Raw genomic sequence first — 23,283 nt, 5'->3', positions numbered from 1 at the left:
CTTTGTCTCACTGCTTTTGCCAGTGCCTTTCTTGCTTGTAAAAATGCCAGCAGCTCGGCTGGAGCAGAGAATGCTGGTAGTGCCAGCAATTGTTGTTGTTTTATAAACTGAATAAACATTCACTAGGTAGGAGGTGAAGAACCCAAACATCTTTCATTTGTGAGCTAATCTAGGTTTGACCTCAAGCCATCAGAGTGAAAGGTTTTGATACTGACTCTCGGGAATACCCGCTTCTCCGTGCTTCAACTTTAGAACCTCGCTCTTCCTCCAAAACCGTACAACTCTCTCATCACACCGTAGGCTTGTGTGAATAATGCAGGGAGGATTTACATTTTTTTGGTTCTTCAATGTCTGCTCTCATTGCCTAAATTTAAAATTTGCCCCTCATTGTCTTGTGTCTCATTTTCATGAGACCAAGGAAGTAAACTATAGTGAAACCTCAATTTCAAATGATAGGGAAACTGTACTGATAAGCAGTTAACAAATGGAAAAGGAGAACAGTGATGGCAAATAGAATCCACACTGGGCATCGAGCTCCTGACATCAGGCCCACGCAGGTGAGCAGCTGCATCCACCTGAGGAAGAGAAACACGACTCCTTCCTTATGCTGGCAATGGTTACAAGAAGTTTAAAATACACAGATTCCAGGAATGTCTGTTATAACTTGTAGAAACTTAGATTTCTCTACTGATGCTTTCTGGTTTGTCTCAGAACAAAATGGAGCAGAAAAATGGAAAGGAACCATATTTCAGGTACAGCAACAGATTTGCAGGGAGAAGAATTGTCAAGGTCCCGCACGTGTGGCCGTGTGACACTGAGGCTCTGGCGTCCTGTGTTCTGACTGTAGCAGCTGTCCCTGAGTCTGTTCAACTGTCTGTACCTGCCCCATCACATCCCAGTGATTGTGGTTTTGTAGAAAGCCAGGGACCCCGTGGTTGCTTTTGTATTTTGTTTCCCTGTGTCCCAGTATTCTTCCTAATTGCTGCACAGCCACTTAACCTTTTTCCATTGGAAAAAATAAAGGAAAAAATCCTTTTTGACATTCATTGAACTGATACTTATTAAACATGCACACTATTTATGTCCTGCCCTTTGGATGCATTCCATGGCAGTCTGCACACACCTCTGCTTTAGATCTCTGCACTTTATGATATTGTTTCCTACTTTCTGCCCTCCCGTGGATATCTTCTTAGAGAAGCACTTGTACCTACTCATCTCTGTTTTTTCAGTACTTGGTATTATGCCTGCGTTCGAAAAAAGTGCCCAGCAAATATTGTTGGTTTCTTGTTACCGTGAACAGACTCCACCCTGTGATCACAGCATGACGTTCAGATTTCTCATTTGCTCACTTTGGAAGTTAGTATTTCAGACATTTGACCTTGCCTGGTCTCTACGTGATGATACCCTTTATCTGATGAGCTGAGTTTCTAGAATGCTGGGTTAGAGACATGCAGTCTGGGTGGGGAACACTGTCCCGTCTTTCTTACAGAGCGTATGGCCTTAACGGGCATCTGAAATGGAGAAAAATACCTGTTACCTCCCAGCGTTATTCTATGGCTCAAGCAATAAGTGCTGAACAAATGTGGAGTATAAGGTGATATCACTGTCATGAATACCAAGAAAGAAGTGTCCAAAAAGGAAAACAACATGCAAAACAATATGTACACACGTGTATGCATATCTGCCTTCAACAGACATGCTCAGAAACAAAAATAGTGTAACAAGTTTAATTGTGGAACTTGCTCAGATTTGATTTAACTCTTGTTTTGAAAGCCTTTTAAATCTATTAGTCAACTTTCTGCCATCACAATTTAAAATGATAGACTATTATTACTAAAAGGGATCCATCACTTCTCGTTCTGTATGAGAGAATCACCTGGAGGATTTTTTAAATGTGCAGATTCTCAGTCCTACTTGAGACCTGCCGGGTCAGCATTCTCAGACCATGTGTATGTCATAGCAATGGGCTGCTGACCAGCTTCTGAAAGCCACCGATCCTGTACAACCCCCTTCTTTACAGGAAGGACACCAGCACTGAGAGAGGGGACATAATTCGCCTAGGCATCCTACCTTGCTCATAGCAGATGGGGTGAGAACCCAGATCTCCTGTCTTCCACATGGCAGTCTTCCTAATCCATTTCTTGTCCCTGTTCCCCACACAGCCTTTTCTCTAATGAATCAAGAGCTTGTGACGCCTTAGGACAGTGGTTCCCGACTGTTGCACGTTGCAATCACCTGGGGCTCTGTATCCGATACAGATGCCTGGGTCACACTCCCAGACATCTGATGTCATTAATATGAGGTGCACCCTGGGCACAGGGTTTTTACGAGCTCCTGAGGTGATTCTAATGTGAAGCAAAGTTTGGAAACCACTTTTGTGCCTTAGGGACTTTGTCTAGTGTAGTTTAAACAAATAATTTATCCTGGAAAAAGTTTTGTTCCTAGGGGCTGGCCCCGTGGCCGAGTGGTTAAGTTTGCGCGCTCCGCTGCAGGCGGCCCAGTGTTTCGTCGGTTCGAATCCTGGGCGCGGACATGGCACTGCTCGTCAGACCACGCTGAGGCAGCGTCCCACATGCCACAACTAGAGGAACCCACAATGAAGAATACACAACTATGTACCGGGGGGCTTTGGGGAGAAAAAGGAAAAAATAAAATCTTAAAAAAAAAAAAAAAAAAAAAAAGTTTTGTTCCTAAACACTCTTCATATAAACTAATTTCACTGTTTAGACTCTTTTAAAACAATGGCAAAAGCTTAAAATCCTGATTTGCTTGCTTACGGATCAAGTGATTTAGAAGTGCAAATTTAGATAGCAATATAGAGAGATGAATGGTCATGGTTTATTATTGTACAGGTTGAAATGAAAAATGATAGAAATTTCTTAAAATGCATTTTAGGTTTTGAAGAAACAGCTTCCCCGCACTTTAAGATCCTTGCATGTGGGTGTGGGGAGAGGAGTTTACATTGATATCTTATGTTGTAGTAAGTCACAAAGGCATGAAATTTAGTGTCCTGGTATTGAAAGTCTACTCTGGAGTTGTAGAAGGGTTGTATTGATGAATTAAAGAGAAGTTTCTGATCTGTAACTTACAAATAGAATGGTACTCCAGAGAGATATGACAGTATCTCTATTGTTCCCTTTTTTCCCACTGAAACTAAGATCTTACCTGCTTATTTTTGTTCCTTATTAGATTTCAAGATGACCCACGTTAAACTGAAATTTGAGACTTTTTTAGCATAGTCATGTTTTTATGTAAAAGCATACATGAGAGGATTAGATTCTATCAAGCACAAAAATTGTTGCCATTTCCTAAAGAATATCTTGTAATTGAATTTGAATGTTGAAAAAAGGGAAGTTTGCAGGAAATATCTTTCATCCGCTAATTATTAAAGTGCCTGCCTCCACTGAAATGGAGAATGCTGATGTCTGGAGTTATAGGGTCAGCGTTTTTGTGTTTTCATGTGGGAGCTAGCTTCCATGCTGTTTCTGTAGTAATGAAAGTGATTTGAAACTCCATTGTGTCTCGTGACCCTGGTGATCTTTGTTTTTTTAAATCTCAAACTTGAAGTAGCATATACAGGTAATGTGCTATCTGGGAAGCCCTGCAGAGCAGGCCTGATGAGAGCTGTTAATCCTGAATTCTGTGTGATATGAAGGTGTGATGGTCAGAGAGATGGGAAAGCGTGGAGCCTCTGGATAGGGATCCAGTCTTGATGGAAGGTGTGGCCTGGGAGTGGATGCTGGTGCATGCAGAAAGAGATGCTGACGTCAGCCCCGGCAGGTTCTCTGCTGATTTTCCTCCTCTTGGTTTTCTGTAGCGTTGCTGCGATCGTTATGCCCAATTCTTGTTTTTGTTGTTTTGGTCTCCTGTAGGGTGGCAGGACTTCGTGCCTTTGATCTGCTGTGGAGAATTCTCTCTTCTCTTTCCTCCACTCCTGGGACTTCAATTACAAGTGTCACCTTCGCCTTCTCTGCCCCATGCCTCATGACTTGTTATATGTCCATCCTTTTGTGTCTCCTTATTTCATTCTGCATATTTTCTATTGATTTCTTTTCCATTTCACCTTTCCCTCTGTATGTGTCTATTCTGATGATAAACCTGAATATTGAGCTTTAAAATTTCATTTATTATATTTCTCAGTTCCGTAATTCTATTTGGATGATTTTTAGTCATTTCTAGTTCTCTGCCAAAATTATTAATCTTGTCTTTATTTCTTTGAGGATAATTAGCATATTAATTTTGAAGTCTATGTCTGATAACTCCATTTTATGGTTCCCCTTAGTTTCTGTCCTTATTATCTGTTATTTCTCTTAGTTTTCAGTCATATGTTCCTCTAATATGCCTGGTTATTTTTGATGTATCTTCCTTCCAGGAATGGAGACGATTTGAAGTTGGTCTTCTGTCTCTGTGAAGCCAGCTATCCCCAGGGGAAAATGGGCCTCAGATGCTGGCCTTCTCCTCCTCCCACAGTCCGCCATCTTATCAGCTTGGCAGTGTCTGCAAATAGCTGGGTTTTGCTTGTTTGTATCTTGTCTGGCTTTGCTAATTATTCACAGTGGGGGATTTTTCTGAACTACTCAGTCTACCATTCCTGGAAATGATGGGTGAATTTTAATGGCCTTTAAAAAACAAAACTTCTCTAAGTAGAGACAGGATAAATCCTTTTCTGAGAAAAGAGCAATGAGAGACCAAGTCCACAGGAAGGATTTTTAAGATGAACATTCAAGTCACTGGTTGCAAAAGATGCATTCAACAGCTCTTAAAGAGTGAAAACAAATATAATTCAGTAAAGAATTATAGAATCTCAGAGCTACAACTTCTATTAGAGGTTTTTTGGCTTAATACCCACTTTTAGTGGGAAAAGTCACTTTGCAAATCAGTGCGAAACTATCTTTTTTAGACATTACTTTAAATATATCTTTATAAGTTTGTTGAATCTTTTTTATATTGGGAATCCAGTTAAGCAGTTTCATTACCTCTGTAATCTTAGCTTATAGTATCTAGGTCATTGACAAGGAAAGATATTTCTCCCATATTTTCAGAGGGAGAAATATTATGACAAATCTTAACCTATTTTCTTTGTTGCTTGTTTAATACTGTCAGACATAGAGTCTGAAAAAGCTAAATATAAGATTAATGCCAGTACGATGGTAAATGTGTATGAAAATGTTTTTTTCTCCAAAGTTTTTTTGTTTCTTCTACTTCTGTTATTTTTGTTATTGTTCAAAATGCTGATTATTATCCTCAGCAAAATTTTTCTCTTAAGGTAAGTCATCAACTGGACAGCTTTTCATAAGTGGCTGTGTTTTCAAATCTCATTCTGGAGCTCTCTCTGCCAAGCAAGATTGTCCCACGAGAGGGAAAACTGTGGGTCAGAGCACAGAAAAGTTTACAGCTGGTTTTCATAAGCTCGGAAGCTGAGAAAGAAATGAAGGACCAAATACTTCGTATTGGACAGTATACTTATTTTGACAGTGGTTAAAAAGAGAAAGAAAAGACACCACACACCAAATCAAATGCTTAAATTTCTACAAGTTTCTTAAATGAATAGAAAACGAATGATGAATAATAGCTTACATATATTCTAATAATTGTTGGTTCTCACATTTTTACTAGGATGTGAGCGCTTTAGGACACAGACAGTGTCCTATTCATCTTTTAGAACTCAGCATAACACAGTACCACACACAGAATAGGTGTTCAGTAAATATTTGCTGAATGAATAAGAGATATGCATTAATTTCCATTCTGCTTTTTGAGTGAATATGTTATACATTTCTGTTGCTTTTAGCCATCACACAATAATGTCATAGTCATCATAATATACCCAATTTATTTTTGAATACTCTTCCTAAACTTGGGAAGTGGTCTTGGGTCAGTGAAGGAAGGAACGTTTTACATTGCAATGCATTGCTGCTAAAAGCCTTGGCTCCTGAGCCAGATTCCCTGGGTTCAAATCCTACCTCCACTACATCCTGTTCTATCAGGTCAAACAAGTTCCTTAATATTTCTGTGTTTCTGCTTCCTCAGATTTAAGACGGGCAGAACAACAGTGCCAACTTCAAAGGGTTTGTGCAAATTAAATGAGTTGAAACATTGCAAACAGTTGAAGATGATACCTGATATCTAGAGCCACTCAATAAATGTTAGCTATTTTTTCCAGCACAAATGTGGGTGAAAATTATGTCTACATATTGACTGTCCTTTGTTCTGTAGCTATAAATCATGGTAGGCTGGGTCTCAGTCGCTCCCCGCTTTCCTGCCCTCCAGAGACTGCCATGTGTCTTTAATGAAAATGGCCCCTCAGAGTTCCAGAATGGTCCAAACTAGGTCTCTTACTGGATTTATTGATCATGTTCATGCCTGGGCCAAAGCAGGATCTCTTTGCCTAGGAGGGTATCTTTGAAAAGCTCCCACATGGCTCTGAAATGATAGTCATCCTACCAGTGACAGCCTCCGTTATAGGAGTTAGATGGAGCCACAGCTCTTTAAGCCATTAGCATGGAATTATTCCCTGTCACCACACCCAGGAGGCAGGAGTCATGGTTTTTGTAGTCAGTGATTCCTGCTTTGTGATTTGCATCCTCAGAGTTCCTGACAAATACTTTCTTCTTCTCTAATATCATTTGAACCATCTGAAAATAACCGAAATCCGTCAGTAGACTTATGCAAGCTGTACATAAGGTGCTGATTGTGACTACTAATAGCAGCCATTCCTTGAGTACTATGACTTCTTTTCAGATTGAGTTTCCTGTTTTGCTGTCACATGGAGGTGCTGAAGGAAAGTATATTTCAGAGAGCTCTGCTTATTGATGCCTTTATTGCAGAGGCAGTAGATTTGGAATGACAGATTATTTTGGGTCTGGTTTCTCCAAAGAAGGAACCTTCAGTGGAGAGAAGATAGAAGGGTACCAGTGGTGCAAAGAAGAAATCCTGGGCAGGAAGAGAGGCCTTGAGAGGTCTAATGCATGCGCAGTTTGGATGGGCTCTCCAGGGGCAGAGAAGAAGAGAGCTGGAGGGAGATAGAAGCCTTCTTGAATAAAGAAAATAGAGTTTTGGAGCCACTTTTCATTTAAAACGGATTATTTTCCCTAGTATCTCCTCTCCTCTAAAAGGTCCCTGAATTGGCGACTCTAATATTTTATGAATGTGCTTTCACCATTTGCAGTAATTCCAGGACTTTGGCTGTTTGCCATTAGACAGTGTGCTTGGCTGGGAGCATACAATCTTGTGGGTAGTTTTGTTTTTAAGTTTAACTTTGAAGTTGAAAGAGCAGTGACTCATCCAAATGACAGGTGATATTTATTTTGCTTCTTGAAAATTCAGTGTGAGTGTGTTGTTGTTACTCACTTAGGGGAATTGCCACACTTCCTCGAGGATGACACCCTTCCTAAAAATCCACGTAAATAATTTCCCGTTGTCCAGACCCACTGTACATAGTAAGATGGGACATATCTCCTTGTGTAGGTCCTTTGAGTGCAAATAATTTGATGGATGAGCTTACAAAGATCAAAAGTGCCCTGGTTTCTAACACAGGTGTTTACAGGATCTGTGATTGCTTTGATAGATTACTTCTGGCACAGTGTCCCCAGAGTTGGCAGTGGTGGGCATGTGCTCGTTATGACAGGTGTTGTGTCCTCTGGCAGATGCGACTTTGTGAAGCCAGCTGAAAACTCGCTGCCTCTGGATGGCGTAACAGTTGCTTTCGGCTCAATTAGTGTGTTATTTTTTTCCTGTTGGGTAAGAGAAAAAATATTTATATAGAAAACGTTAAAAAAGAATCTTCAAAGAGTGCCACCTTTTCTTTAATGTGTTTTTTGTGTTCAATACAAAAAATCAGAATGCTGCTTTTTGCGTGCGATATAAAATACGTACTTCAGAAATCATCGAATGTGTTTTGGACTGGAGGTGGTGGAAATGGGGGCCAGTGAGGATGGCTCTGAATCACAGTCTCATGTGTCTTCAGTGGGCGTCTTTGGCCACGTAAAGGTAGAGGCCGAGGTCGGAGTGTCTTCCCCACCGGGAGAGGTCCACGAGGCACAGGGAGAGGAAATTTGAAGAAATTTGGTTACAGTTTGCTAGTGGGGATTTTATGCACTGGGCCAAAGAGAGATGTGCATTACAAATGTAAATCAAGCTGCCAGTTTCTGAGGTCTAGCTTGCTAAATATACCATTTAGGGGGTGTTAGCCAAATGATAGCAAACCATGGTCATCTGGTATAAAAATATCAATTTAATCTATTTCAGATATGCAAAAACTCAAACAAAATAATGACTTGCTTAAGTAGCAAAACTGAATCTTTATGTTAAAAAAAAAAGTAACAAAACGATTCTTTGGGAATAAAGGAACTATAGACACGTAAAAGATGCGCAGTCCCTCCAGTGCCTCCCTAATATAAACAGTGATTTTTTACTGAGCAACCAGTGTGCCAGGGAACTGTCCATGCGTAAGTGTTAACCCCTCCCCTCCCACCACTGCCCCCACCTCCCCCAGGCATCCACTCTCTCCTCAGACAATTAGTCCAAGCTAATCATGATCATTCTGTTCCCCTTACCAGTAATTAGTTTGGGAATATGACTCACTTCTGCCCAATAAGATGCGAAGGGAAGTCTTACTGGGAGGTTTCTGGAAAAAGTGTTCTCTCACTGCAGATAGTCCTGGGAAGAAATGCTCTCCTGCTCCTCAGAGCTTTGTCGTGGCTGGATGTATCTCCTGGAACTGCTGCAACCTGAGGATGAAGCCAAAGAGGGGAGGCCTGCAGCTCTCACGGCTGCTTTCCACTGACCTCAGAGAGCTGTGTGAACAGGGACAAGTTGTCCCGTTTCTTGTGTTCCTGAGATATGGTGGGACGTACACATGTAGAAATGCATAGCTGCATACATTTGTCCAGAAGGCCGGATTTCACTTTAAACGTGGGCGCTTCTCCCAAGCAGGTTCCCAGCAGGTTTACCATGTCTTCTCTGGAGGAGCACTAATTTCCTCTCCAATCCTGAGATATTTATTGCTTCTCCTTTCCTTAAGTCTGTTCAGCTCTCTTCTCTAGTTTTTAAGGTGATTGCTTTCCAAATAATAAATTTAGAAATATAAATTACTGGATATTAATCCAAGATACTTTAGTAACTTTTTTTAAAAAAAAAAAGAAATAAAAACAGTATTATTCAGAAGAAGGGGGTTAAACAGAAGAGTGACAGATAAAAACCACAACTCAAAATCAATGAGGCATTATTATAGACGGTTAAGAAAATAAAATAGGAGGCATTTCAAATAGATTTTGGCATATACTTTTGTGGCTTTTGGATAGGAGTTAAGATTTAGTTAATATGTCAATGGTGAGTTTACATAAGAAAATAATGTAATGTACAATGGCTGTCAAACCGGAGCGGCTTGGTCTGGAGCAGTTCTTGCTCTGGTCTTCATTATCAGGGGTTTTCAGTTTTGAAAACTTTTCATCCTGAAGTTAGACTGTTTTAATTCTCTGCAGAAATGTCTTCTGCTTTTTGCTTTTAAATAAAATCACTAATTATAATCTAATTGTGTTTATTAAAAAAGGCACAGAACTCTTTCTCAGCATCAATCAGGTTTTGGCTTTTCTCGTCTGTTGTCTTTCGTGTCTTTTACTATGTCTTTCCACTTCCACAGGTGAAGTTTTAACAAAAAGGGGGCACAGTGGATCAGAAACTAGGAATCAGAAATGCTTGAGGAGGGTTGCAATTTGTGGTGTGACCCCTGAGGGGTTGGAGGGTAGAGGTTTTTGTCTGTTTCTCTAAATCGTAGTTCTGGCCTAGAAATCCTATGAATTTGTACATTTTCCCCAAATTCTACCATTTGTTTCCTAATGGCCAGAGCTGGTGAGTTTAGAGTTATATTTAGAGTGGATAGTGAAAGAAACCTCTGCCCTGTCCTGGAACTTGTGCAATTTCAGCAAATTTCTTTGAAAGGCCACACTGAAGGGTTTGAGCTTGGAAGCCGGTCTTTGGCTGCCCAGTGACCATCTCTGTCCTGCAGGTGGTGGAAGTGCGCGGCTCAGGCCAGCTGTCAGCTCCCCCTCTGTCCTCATACTCTGTGGACCCTCTTCTTCCACCGCACGCTGTGTGGACTCACAGATTCTTATGTTATTCAGTGGGTTATAACTCATTGCTATCATTTGTTTGGGAGGAGGGTGCTCAGATTTTCCAGATTTAGCCAGCCTTTAAGCTGCCCTTTTGACACACTCTATTCATTTTTAAAAAGTACTTCTTTCTTTTCTAGAATACTGAGATGTTCTGGACTCCTATTTACTTTTCTCTCCGGGTCCCATTTCTCTATGGAACCTTGTTCTGTCAGTGGAGAATGGGTCATATAAAAACAAGATCTGGCACTCAGTGTCTGTCATAGTCTGTTTGAGCTGCTGTAACAGAATTCCGTAGACTGAGTGGCTTATAAACACAGACTTTTGTTGCTCACAGTCCTGGTGGCTGGAAGTCCCAGATCAAGGAAGGCCTGGCAGATCCGGTGTCTGGTGAGGGCCTACTTCCTGGTTCATAGACAGCTGTCTTCTCACTGTGTCCTCGCCTGGTGGAAGGCTGGAGGGACCTCTCCAGGCTCTTATTTATAAGGGCACTTATCCTGTTAATGAAGGCTTCACTCTCATGACCTAATTACCTCCCAAAGACCCCACCTCCTAATACCATGACCTTGGGGTTTAGGTTTCAGTATATGAATTTTGGGGGACACAGATGTTCAGTGTATAGCAGTGTCCTTGTTGCTCTTACAGCTTCATTGCATCCAGTCCCTTTCCACATTCAGAGCCAGTGCAAGTTTTAGTTTTAGATATTAAGTTTGCTAGATAAAACAGCTTAATAAGTGAGGCGATATATGTGTACTTTTTTAAACAATTTGTATATTAAGGATGAATAACTTGGATGTATGTTTTCTCTATGCTTGATTTTTTTACTACAAAAATTAATCTTTATCCAATATATGAGTATTCAAAACTGATACTGATGCTTTACTAATCACTATTATTGTGTTACTTGACAACATTTAGAAAGGTATTATATTTTTCAGAAAAAGCAACCTGTATATTTACAGCCTCTGCAATTCTCCTAATGAATTTAAATAAATTTTACATAAGGAAAAAAAGTATAAGGAAGGACAATTAAGTTACAAAAAGGTTAATATAAGAAAGTTAAAGATTTTAGCCTCAATTTTCAGCAGTGAACCCAGCTTTAGAGCACAGAATTTATCATCAAATTAAAAAGGAGGTATCAGCAATATAAAGGATACATATAGTGAGCTTTTTACTTAAAAAAACTGAGGTCTATATATGAGTTTTTCTGGAGACATTTTAAATGATTTAGCTGCCAGGGATCTAGAAAATAGAATATCCTCAGAAAGTGATTTGAAGACATTTCCAGAGTTTTATCTTTTCTCATGTTTGATTTGCTCTTTTTTAATTTTCACTATGGTCAAAATGCATATAAATATATGATTCCAGTAGTGTCCATGTACTAGGTGGGCTTATATCAGTAGTGGACAAAATCAATAATCTTGGCAAATGTATGGTTTATCGCCTTATTTCCATTCCTTTTATGGAAAAGTGGTTTCACTGTTTACCTATGAAATGGTACCTAAACCCAAAACATTTCAAAGAATGTTTTATTTTTAAAATGTTTCTTTTTTATCACTAATAAAACAAGTACATTTGTTTAATTTGACTTACCTTTGATCTTACTAAAACAATATCAACTAGACTATTTCCCAGATATTCGTATTTTCTCTCTGTCTCCCCCTTTCCCCTCACTTTAGAACTTCCAGAAAATGCTTTTGCTTCAATTAAATGCAGTGTTTCATATTTGTGAATTGTTTCTCACTGGTTAGTGGATTGTTTCACTTGATTACCTTTCAGCGTTTGCTTTGATCACGTCTTGGTGCCGCAGAGCTGTATTTGGACAAGGGCTTTCCCTTTTAAGGAACAGAGCCCTACACTGAACAACAATGTTAAAAACATAAAAGAGTTATTTTTCTTCTTCCTATAATAGATACCTCGAAATGCGTAAATATATGAGAAGATGTGAGCAGAATAAGAGTGGGACAGTTAGATTTTATATTAGTGCATTGCAGATAATAAGATAAAGGTTTCTACTTTTCTTGAGACTGTCCATATTATACAATTTTATTATACTTTTTTCATTTCTGAGATCTTTGGAAATGAGTTTGGCACACTCCACTTCAATGACCAGGGTTCGCAGGTTTGGATCCTGGGCAGGGACCGACACCACTCATAAGCCATGCTGTGGTGGCAACCCACCTGCAAAGTGGAGGAAGATTGGCATAGATATTAGCTCAGGGTGAATCTTCCTTGGCCAAAAAGAAAAAGTATTAGGAAAAGCCCTTTTTCCCTCTGTAAACTCACACCATTCCCAAGTGATTTGTCTTATTCTTTCTCTAAAGTCTCTTTACAAAGGAGACTGCTACAGTGTGAGATCACAGCTCTTTTTTAAACTGTGCTGCCAATTTCTGGACTTCTTGTGTTAAAGAGAAACAAAAGATATACATTGCTAATTGCGTAATCCTCCATATGTTACCAAAATAAACAGCTCTTGGAGACTCAACATGTTCAAAAGCTTGAACTTTTCTCTTGCTTCCCAGATATTCATGTTCATTCTCTCTCTTTCCACTCACACGCTGTCACCCTCCTGTGGTCCCATTATCCATCAAGGTAGAAACCTAGGAGCCGCCTTGAAGGCTCCCTCACCCGCCACGTCCAGGTTTATTTATCCCCCTCCTCACTGTCTTCAATCCAGTGCCTTCTTTTCATCTTCCTTGCCGTGGCTTTGGTGCTGACCTCCTGTCTTATCCAGGCTGTTTTTTTGCAATAGTTTATCATTTTATCTTTCACCTTACCTCCAGTCTTGCCACAGTTCTTCCCAAAACTTATCCTTTAAAGGAAGTTTTTGGAACAGTCTACTAAGTGATAGCTTGGTGAATCCGTACAAACTACTCTCAGATTCCCAAAGGAGTCGCTTTCTTTCATGTATATTTCCTGGTGTATTTATTCACCCCATCTGGGATAGCCCATCCTACTCTATGTGCCAAACTTCTTTTCTCCTTGAAGCCTTAGCTTGGTCACTTTTTTCTTTAAGGTCCTCCTGACCACTTCCCCCTCTTCAGGCAGATAGTTTTCATTCCTTTGTATTTTCAACTATGTGCATATCTGATGGTCGCTATAATGTGATTGGATTGTAATTTTTTATCAAAATGCTTATCGCTCTTTTGAAGGCAGGAATACCTGGTGTCTGGTTTTGTGGTTGACATATTGTTCTGGCTTACTTAGTGTTTAATGACTAAATGAAGATTTAGTGTCTGACAATATTCTTTCTTAGGGATTGGATGATCCTATTTCTGTTACTCATTTAAGGATTTCCTCATCTTTTCATCACTTTTTATTCAAAACTGACCAAAGAGGATACTCTCAAAATTTGGAATTAAAACACTTCAGGAAAAGTTCTGATGAGACCATTGCTTCTTGGGTATTTACAGCCTTTATCAAAACTCTGTTCCTAGGCGTTTAAAACAAATGCGTAGTTGATATGAAAGACAAAATGTACTGGGTGATTAAGGAGATGATTTTACTCAGACTGTTCTAAGGTAGAGATCACTCCTTACTGAGGAGTGCTCAAAGGAAAGGAGAAGGCCTGGGGTTTCATAGAGTCAGGTAAACAAGGTGTCATTAGGGAGTCTTTGGGAACCAAGAGTGAAGATGAAGATAGTCTTATCCAAGTCATTCGAGGCAGAAAGATGGTGATGGGTCTTTTCTTGGAATATCGGAGAGCAAGGTGGTCCTTTGGGGTTAGCCTTTTCTTCAAACACAAAGGATGGGGGATTTCTAACCAGCGCTATTTTCCAGGAGCACAAGGCTCAGGTTCCATGTTGTCAGTGCCACCTTTTGTTCAAATTGAATATAATTCCTCACTGAACAACTCAGAGGCAACATAAACCTTTTGAGGGAGATGAAACAGAGTCTAAGAAATAGTATCTTGAGGACTCCTGCTGGCCTTGGTTCCATCTATTGAGAAGTGATGGCTAAGGTCAGTTGTTTTAGGGTCCTGGAAATCAGACACCTTACAAGAAGGATTCCTAAAGTGAAAAGGAGCAATATAAATTAATATAGATGTTGTATTATAGTAAAGAGTCAGAAGTTGAACCCTGAGGGGGACCAGTCCAGTGGACCCCAGAGCTTGGTGGAAGAGCATTTCTCAGTTATGCAGCACAGCTCATCGAGTGTCTTGAGGCTCTTGAGCTAGGTTGTCGGTAGGTGTGGTTACCTCTTGTACAAAGGCATGCGTGACCATTGTGCCAGACCTTCTCGTGGTCTAGACAGCAGCCTGTCCAGACAGAATCCTGCCTATGCATGGTCACATTGTCGTGCTTCAGTGCTCAGGGCTCCTTCAGATCTTGGGGAGAAGGACCAACTTCAAGGTAACTGGAGTCCAGATAGGGATCTGGACAGTCAGGTGCTGGTTCTTGGTGATGCCCAGTCAAGTGGGGAAAATTGGAGAAATTAGTTTGGAGGATTGTAGGCAGATGTTAAAGGAAACCAGAAGTATTTAAAATTTGGTAAGGACTGACAATTTGAGCAAGGTAACAGGACTTGGGCCAATATGCATGCAGGGATTGAAACTGGTTTTCCAAAGGGGAAAAGGAAGTCAAGTAAATCTGATGGAGTTTTTACATCTGTCAGTTCCCTGTAATGTACACAGAGGTGCAAAATAAGTCAGACAGTGAACGTGGCTAGAATCTGATATCCTGGAATGGTGTATTATAAACAATGCATAGTTTCCCATAGAAACACACATTTTTTTCTATAATCCCTCCCCCAGTAATCAAAGAAAGATTATTTATGGTCACAAAATAAGGCTGGTCTTATTAGATGTATTTACTTAGGTGCAGCAAGAATGTTAATCTGCCATGTAGGCCTTAACTTTGATTTGTGAGAAGTTTTCGTAAGGAATCTTACATTGCACATTTAAAAGCCTCTTGAGGCTAAGAAGCCGAGCCAAAGCTTGCTGTCAGATTTCACCTGCAGTACCTACAAATTTGGGTGAATTCCTTTCTTCTGAGGTCCCTAGCATATCCTACACTTCTTGGGCCTGCTGCAAAGTGACCGTCCTTACTCATCTGTAAATCTGGGAACCGTGTAAGCCAGGTAGCAGGCTCGTTTTCCCAAGAGGCCTTTGCAAGCACTCGTGCCATAAAGTCAACCTTAGTTCCTTAAAAGTGTCTGGTCATTTCTGACTAAATAAGCATCGTTCTCAAATATGACCTTCCAGGCAGGGCCGTGGTTGCATAATCAATGTGTTCAATTATGTCCTAGTAACAAGAAAGGCAGATTCTTTTTGAACCTATGCAAGTAATCATTTTGCCCTGAAAATAAGAACACTCACTAAGAGTTTCCAAATTCTGGAGGGGGCAGGCAGGGAGAATAAGATATCATTTCTAAATGTTGCCTTTCTGTTCACAAAAGCTTAGTCTACTAAATTGTTGTAAGATCTAAGCAGCATAAGAGCAAGGGCTTCCTTATATCCAGGAAATAGAACATCCAAACATCAACAGTATTCCAGACAAAAGCCACAGTCGTCCCTCAGTAGTTCATTTAGGCCTACGTAGTTAACTCTTGTTCTGCTCGATCTTGGGATAGAAATCTCAGGAACCCTCCTGCTGCTTGACTAGAGGTCTGGAAATCCTGAGTCAATCCCCTGTTGGGGTCTCAACAGTGTTTAAATGATGCCATCAGAGGATTGTGCCCAAGTATTTGACATAGTCCCTTTCCATGGGTCTCTAAAAGGGTCTTGCTTTGTTGAAGACAAATCAACTCTGGCCTATAGGTGATTGCAAGTGCTGATCAGGAAGCATCAGAGCAAAACAAGGATCTGTAATGAAGAAAAATTTTAAGTGACTGTGGTTAACTTACTAATTGTAGTTTTCAAAAGTAAAATGTCTGATGAGAGTTCAATACAAAAATAATGCAACTGACAAGGAAAGGTGGTTGTAGTATGCAAGATAAAGGCAATCCAAAAAGAAATTTTTTTGTGTGTGAGGAAGATTGGCACTGAGCTAGCATCTGTTGCCTATCTTCCTCTTTTTTTCCCTCCCCAAAGCCACAGCACACAGTTGTATATCCTAGTTGTAGATCATTCTGGTCCTATGTGAGATGCTTCCTCAGCATGGCTTGATGAGCAGTGTGTAGGTCCACACCCAGGATCCAAACCAGTGAAACCCTGGGCCACCAAAGTGGAGCACACGAACTCAACCACTTGGCCATGGGATTCTTTAGACAGAACATCTGTTAAGATGACGATTAACCCTATTTTCAAAGAAAAGTGGACATTACATCTAATTATAAAAATGGCAGAATGAGAACCGGCCCTGGTGGTCCTGTGGTAGAAGTTCAGCACACTCTACTTTGGCGGGCCAGGTTCGGTTCCTGGGTGTGGACCACACCACTAGCCTGTCCGTAGCCATGCTGTGGTGGCGGCTCACATAGAAGAACTAGAAGCACTTACGACTAGAATATACAACTATGTACTGGGGCTTTGGGGAGAAAAAAAGAGAGAGGAAGTTTGGCAACAGATGTTAGCTCAGGGTGAATCTTTCCCAGCAAAAAACAAAACAAAACAAAACAGCAATCCCATCTGAGGAAAAAAAGTGGCAGAATGTAACCTTTGCAGAAAAAAAAATCTTCAGATATAACAATGTAATCTCAAGATGTAATGTACCATGGATATATTAATCATGTAATTAGAATAGACGAAGAATAAATGAAGAATATCAAGGAAAGAGGTTCAGTTCATCTAGAGTAGAACCTAAACTTATGTATATTAGTAACGTTCTGTTCACAGAGATTTGACCTAAGGAAAGCTAAGCATCATTTCCCATTTGACAGCTCTTCCTGTACAACTCAACAGTAGTAACATATCACACAGACCTGATTATTTCTAGCACCTCTTTTTTTTTGAGGAAGATTAGCTCTGAGCTAACTACTGCCAATCCTCCTCTTTTTGCTGAGGAAGACTGGCCCTGAGCTAACATCCATGCCCATCTTCCTCTGCTTTGTACATGGGACGCCTACCACAGCATGGCTTTTGCCAAGTGGTGCCATGTCTGCACCTGGGATCCGAACCAGCAAATCCTGGGCCGCTCAGAAGGGGAGCATGCACACTTAACTGCTGTGCCACTGGACTGGCCCCAATAAAATATTTTTCAAATAAACATGGAGATTTTAAAGCATCTCACTAGGGCCTGCATGGTGGTGTAGTGGTTCGGTTTTTGGGCTCTGCTTTGGTGGCCCAGGTTCACAGATTTGGATCCCGGGTGTGAACCCACACACCGCTCATCAAGCCATGCTGTGGTGGTATCCCACATACAAAAAAATATGGGAGGAAGATTGGCACAGATGTTAGCTCAGGGCCAATTTTCCTCACACACACACACACACACACACACACACACAAAGCGTCTTGTCAGCTTTTTCATAAATGATGAGATTTCTTAAATACTCAAAGATGTAATAAGGACAACATAAACCATAGAAAGTTATTCTGGTAAAACACAGAATCTTTGTTATCTAAGCCAGTTACACAAAAATAAATAAAAAAAAGAGTAACCCTTTACCTTTTAGATGAAGGCTGTGAACAGTAAACCAAGGAAACACGCCCATTATATGGAGCAGACTTTGATAAGATTTTTGCATATTTCATAGATTTTTCAAACTCAGATGTTATAAATCAAGACAAGTAAAGTTCATTACATATTTTGTCTTTTCCTGGGCCCCTTTCATGTTCTGGAACAAACCAACACTTGACTTTAAGACTGATCTCAGGAGCTCCACAAGGTCAGATCTAATTTTGTAGCATTAAGAAGATGTTGTTAACATGCAATTCTTTATGGTTGCTATCTCCAAATGAATCTATATGGATAGTTAAAACCCATAAAGAAAGCTGTCTGGGGTCCTCAATAAGCTGGAAGTGTGCAGGGGGTTCCGAAACCAAAAACCTACCCCTTCAGGATAGAACCATTGTTGTTATTGAAAAAATGTAAGTATTTATACAGTTGTATTTCTGTGAAAGTATTTCTCTTTAGTTATAAACCCCATATTAATCTTAACTTTTAACTAGGGTAACTAACTTCTGATTCATAGAGAAAACTAGGGGTGGATAAATCTGCGGTGTCACATACCAGCATTTATACATATGTCATTGTCCCTGTAGCATGCAACCATAAAAAGCAAAAGCATATAAACTTAAAATTACGCCCAGTAATCAGAATTTCTGTATTCTGTCTAACTTAGCAATGATCTAGGTATCAAGTGAATATCCATTAATTAACTCAATTTAGCATTAGGTCAAAGTTTTAAATTCTTAAAATATTTTGGAAATTATCTTCAAGATCTCATAATATAAAACACAATTGCCATTAAAATTTGTCAGAATAATGATTCAATATGGTTAAACACAAATTTACATTTTTCATAATCTTAAACATTAAGTGGAAGTAATGCTCACTTATTCAATCAGTAAACTTGTATAAGTTTAGAAAGGTCATGTGCAAGAAGAATAAAAATATATACTTTTATTATACTTAAAGCTGATAACTCAGAGAAGAGAGAGCTTTTTTTAATAAACCAAAAATCTTCAGCTAGTCTCATTTGCCAAAGATTTACCTAAATATGTGAATTGAATTTTTAAAACAGTTGAGTTTCTATAAGAATACTTTTTTTTAGCACTGTTAAAATATTATTGGGCATTCAATTTTCTTAATTTCTGAGAATTTTAGAAATATTCTCTTTCAAAGTACTTATTTCTAAGCCAATGACAGTAGAGCTTCTTTAAGAGATTTTATAATGTCATTTGGTAACACCATCTCATGATGCTTAGCTCAGGATGGGCGGTAACGACCTTTTTGAATTACAGGCAGATAAACATACAACCAGATAACACTGAGCTTATAATTTCAATTTTGAAATTTCACTCATGGCTCAAGCATAATGACAAAATACAAAATTCAGTCCAGGTATCTACTTCTTGATGGCATGAGATTCTTAATAATTTCGAGCTCAAAGTAGAAAAATAATCAGAAAAAGCTGATAAGCCAGATTCTGTCGTCTTTTACCCAATAAAGGTAGGATCTCTATAAACCATCAACCCGTTTACCAAGATCACCCAGTGGTCAGACCATGAAACCAAAAGAAACTGGCTCCAGAAATCAAGTGAATACACAAAAGGAATCAAAATCAGATTCTTACCCTGGTATCAATGGACAAGAGTGGAGCACAGATCAGGAGCTGGACTCTACTGGGCCCCTGGATCACCACTCAGGGATGGTGCTGAAAGGGCTCCTAGAGCCCTGGTTACCTGGTGAAGAAACAGGGCCAATTCCATCTGAGTCAGGGCGTTAAAACTGTGAAAACCAAAATGCGCAAGATGATTAAGATCATTCTGTTCAGTCTGTTGTAATAGGGAGGATGTTCATGAATGAGGAATGTCTCCAAGAAGAGGAAGGTACCTGGGGTTTTACAGAGGCAGGTAAACAAGGGAACCATTAGCAAGTCTTGTGGGAATCATGACGAGGATGGAGATGGTCTTCTCTGAGTCACTGAGAAGAGTGGTAGTGGGTCTTACCTTGGAACATGAGAGAGCAGCACGGTCCCTTTGATTATGCTTTTCTCAAATGTAAAAGGGTGGGGAGATTTCTTAGCCAGTGCTCTATGTTCTGGAGCACAGGGCTCAGCTAGAGTTCAACTTTGTCATGAAGAATCAACTTTTAGTAGAATGTGAATTCATCTTATAGGACAGGTAAATCCAGGTCTTGCTTGTAAAGGACTGTTTAATTTTCAACACTGAATGTGGCTGATTCTAATAAAGGTTAGCTAGTCTTTTTTGTCTTGTCCAACAGTGGTAAGCAAGGTTTACTGATTCTCCTTACATTTGTATACTGTGAATATCACCTAACCCATAGATTTTGTGGGGCAAGAGGAGTAAAGTTACCATGATTAAAGGGAATAAAGTCACAAAACTTTCTCCCCATTTTTATTACCATCAGTGAAATGTGACCCATAGCAAAGGTTACATAGATAAACGACTAAGTTAAGAAATGGCTTGTATTCTTGTGAAATTACATACCGTGAAGGTTACAAAAGTACTAGCATTAATATTTACTTTCAACAGAAATATTAATGGTGTAGCACTCTGGGAGTAATTCATTCTCTCATTTCTTAGATGAGACACAGGAGATAAGGAAAGGCCAAGTGGCCTGTCAAACATGAACTCACTAACAAATGAGCTGCAAAGAGATTTCCTGAGTTACAGGCTTGTTCTGGGTCTACCAGCAGCTGAGTGTATTTCTTGTACTTCATATATTCTTTTTATATAACTGATTGTTATGAGATAATTTGTGGATCAAAAATAGTGACAGCATCCTCAGAGGATGAAGAGCATGCTGACATTTGTACAGAGAAATATATTCAACTCAACAGAACATGCTAAATGCTAACTACACTTGAAGTGCTATAAGGAATAAAGTTATTAGTCTAGGGTCATGTTAGTGGTAACAACTTGAGTTGTTTTGAATTAGTTGTCATATGCCTTGCCAATTAAAAAAATATGTACCTGAATAATGTTTTTAAAATTTTATGGTAAAAATTTTCAAACAGAAAAAAGTGAAAAAAATTGTACACTGAACACCCATATACTCGTATCTCATTAAAGATACATTTTTTAGAAGACTTCGATCATGACTTTCTTACTAATATAAAATGAGTATTATTTAACTCATTAATTAGTGAAGGAAACAGAAGGAGAACCCAAGGCGTATATCCACTGCCAGACCATTGGGAAGGCTGGAATGCCTTTGCTTTGTAGCACAGAACTGGCCTCTTTGACACTAGGAGGAAAGTCAGCTGAATGTCCACTAGGCAGATGGAGCGTGTCTATGGACAAGAGTTACTTATATTATCGTCTTCTACAATTGACAGAGTTGTAAATAGCTCAAAGAGGGTGAAAAGCACAACGCCCATAACCCTGAAGGGGTGAGTCGTTAAACAATTCATAGTTTCCTGTTAAAGTCACCCAGTAATCTTTTGTTCCATTTAAAAGTATGTTTCTCAGTGTTTCCCTACAATGTCCCTCCCTTATGATCAAAATAATCTCAAAGAAAGATTATTCTTGGTTACAAAATAAAGCTATCTTACTAGTTATTACCTGAGTATTTATATAGGGGCAGCAAGAGTGTTTGTAGGCTTCTGAAGGATGCTTTGTAAAATCTAAAGCCATGTGGTATTGAATAGTTACAAAATTAGCTTCTGTCTGAATGTCTTCATGAGTGATTTCAGGTTGGACTTTTGGAACACTCCATTACTTGCTATCTTAAGGCTAAGAAACCAAGCCCAACAGCTGTCCTCCAAATTTCACCTGCAGTACGCATAAATTTGGGTGGATTTTTCTTCTTGAGGTCCTCAAAATATCCTAAGTGTCTTAGTCTTTCAGGAAGTGACCTTCCACAGCATCTGTGAGGCTGGGACTCTAAACCAGGTACCAGGCCAGATTTCTGAGAGACTTTGTAGGCGTTAGCAAAGAAGCTGGTTGTACTTGATTAAATGAACATCATTCTCAAATAAGACATTCTAAGCAAGGCCTGGTTGCATGACTGATTTTTCCGATTTTATCTTGGTAAGACAGAGAACACATTCTAAAACTATAGAAATAACTATATTGCCATGAAAAGTAAATGCACTTAGTGAAAGTTTCTGAATTTTGAGGCAATCATTGAGAATCAGATATCATTTTAAAATGTTTTATTTCAATTTACAAAAGCAGTATTTACTATATTCTTCTGAATTACAGATAACTTAAGGAGAAAGGGCTTATGTATACATTCATAAAATAGAACATTAAACCATATCGACCATATTCCAAGTTCACAAGCACTCCCAATAGCCCTCATTCATTCATTTAGTCGTGTGTAGTTAGTTCTTGTTCTGCAGGAGCTTGAGGTAGCAGTCTCAAAGCTGTCTGCTTGTCAACCACACAGAGGGCTGGGCATCCTGACTCGCCCTGAGGCTCCAGTCTGAAAGTTGTCTAAATGATGCCATTAGAAGCCTGTACTTAATAATTTATTCTTTGAAGCCTCAGTAGTTTGGATTACTCGGTACCTTCCTTTTCCATGGGTTCTGAGAAGTGCTGTGTTGAGGTCACAAACACCTGTAGCTGATTGCAAAGCCACTCAGCAAGCTTCAGAGGAAAACATAAGTATCTGTGGTTGATTAATTACTCATAATTTTCAAATGTGAAAGGGCTGATGTGAGTTCATGACGAGAGTAATGCAACTGACAAAGAGATCTGGTTGTTTTTGTGGCAAGCAAAACAAAATAATAAAATGATTACCAAAAAAAAAATGCAAAATTTCTTTAAGGTTGACAATTAAACCTATTTTCAAATAAGTCAGTAAACATTACTTCTTATTTATAAAAATAAAAAGATTTATTTATAAAAGATCAACATAATTTTTGTAGACAAATCTTGAGATATAGCATAATATTCCTGAGACACAGTAAATAAACTAAGAACATGTCAGAATGTCTATAAAATGATTCGTAAGACTGGATTAGGTCCTGGACATCTATATTTTAATAAAAATCCATAGATAAGTGTGATGAGCATCCCCAGTTGAAAGCCATTGACCTAGCAGATGCTGGATTTAAATGATAGAAGCAAGATCCTTACCAAGTTACCATTTTAAATAATAACTGAAATTATAACACTGTCTTGTTGTCTAATAGCAGCACAGTACGACTGGAACACACTAAGCAGAAGAACTCTCAAGAGAATGTTAGAGAAGCGTTTTGACCAGTGTTCTCCCTGAAAGCAAAAACATGTTATGGACAACACAGGCAATAACCAACCTCAAGGATTTTCCATAAAGCGTATGATTTCTGAAATATTTATAACATTTTACCTATTAGATTTGCAACGAGACAGGCTGAGTGGCCCTTCTGATTTCACGCTTCTTCCCGCGGAACTTTACAGTAGTGACATATCTAACCTAATTATCCTAGCACCTTTCTTTTATAAGTGAAAAATAAAAGTATCATTGTGATTTCCAGGGGTCCTTTAGGAAATCTCAAAGATAGTTTTAGATGTAAACAATATCCTTAAAGTTTTTTTTTTTTTATATTTAAGATCCAGTTTGGAGAAGGCAAAAATCAAAAAAGTTATCAGGGGAGATTTGTACCGTTCATTAAGACAGGA

General features: G+C 39.2%; 1 protein-coding gene across 15 annotated transcripts in view; it reads left to right on the top strand.

The window, feature by feature from the left end:
* Nucleotides 1–23,283, top strand: part of MCPH1 (microcephalin 1) — a 233,978-nt gene that overhangs the window by 52,856 nt on the left and 157,839 nt on the right. The gene's annotated exons all lie outside the window — the stretch shown is intronic.

Source organism: Equus przewalskii, chromosome 28 (genome assembly GCF_037783145.1).
Source record: "Equus przewalskii isolate Varuska chromosome 28, EquPr2, whole genome shotgun sequence".
Taxonomy (NCBI): Eukaryota; Metazoa; Chordata; class Mammalia; order Perissodactyla; family Equidae; genus Equus; species Equus przewalskii.
The sequence above is the reverse complement of the archived record's forward strand: the minus strand, read 5'-3'. Positions and strand labels throughout refer to the sequence as shown.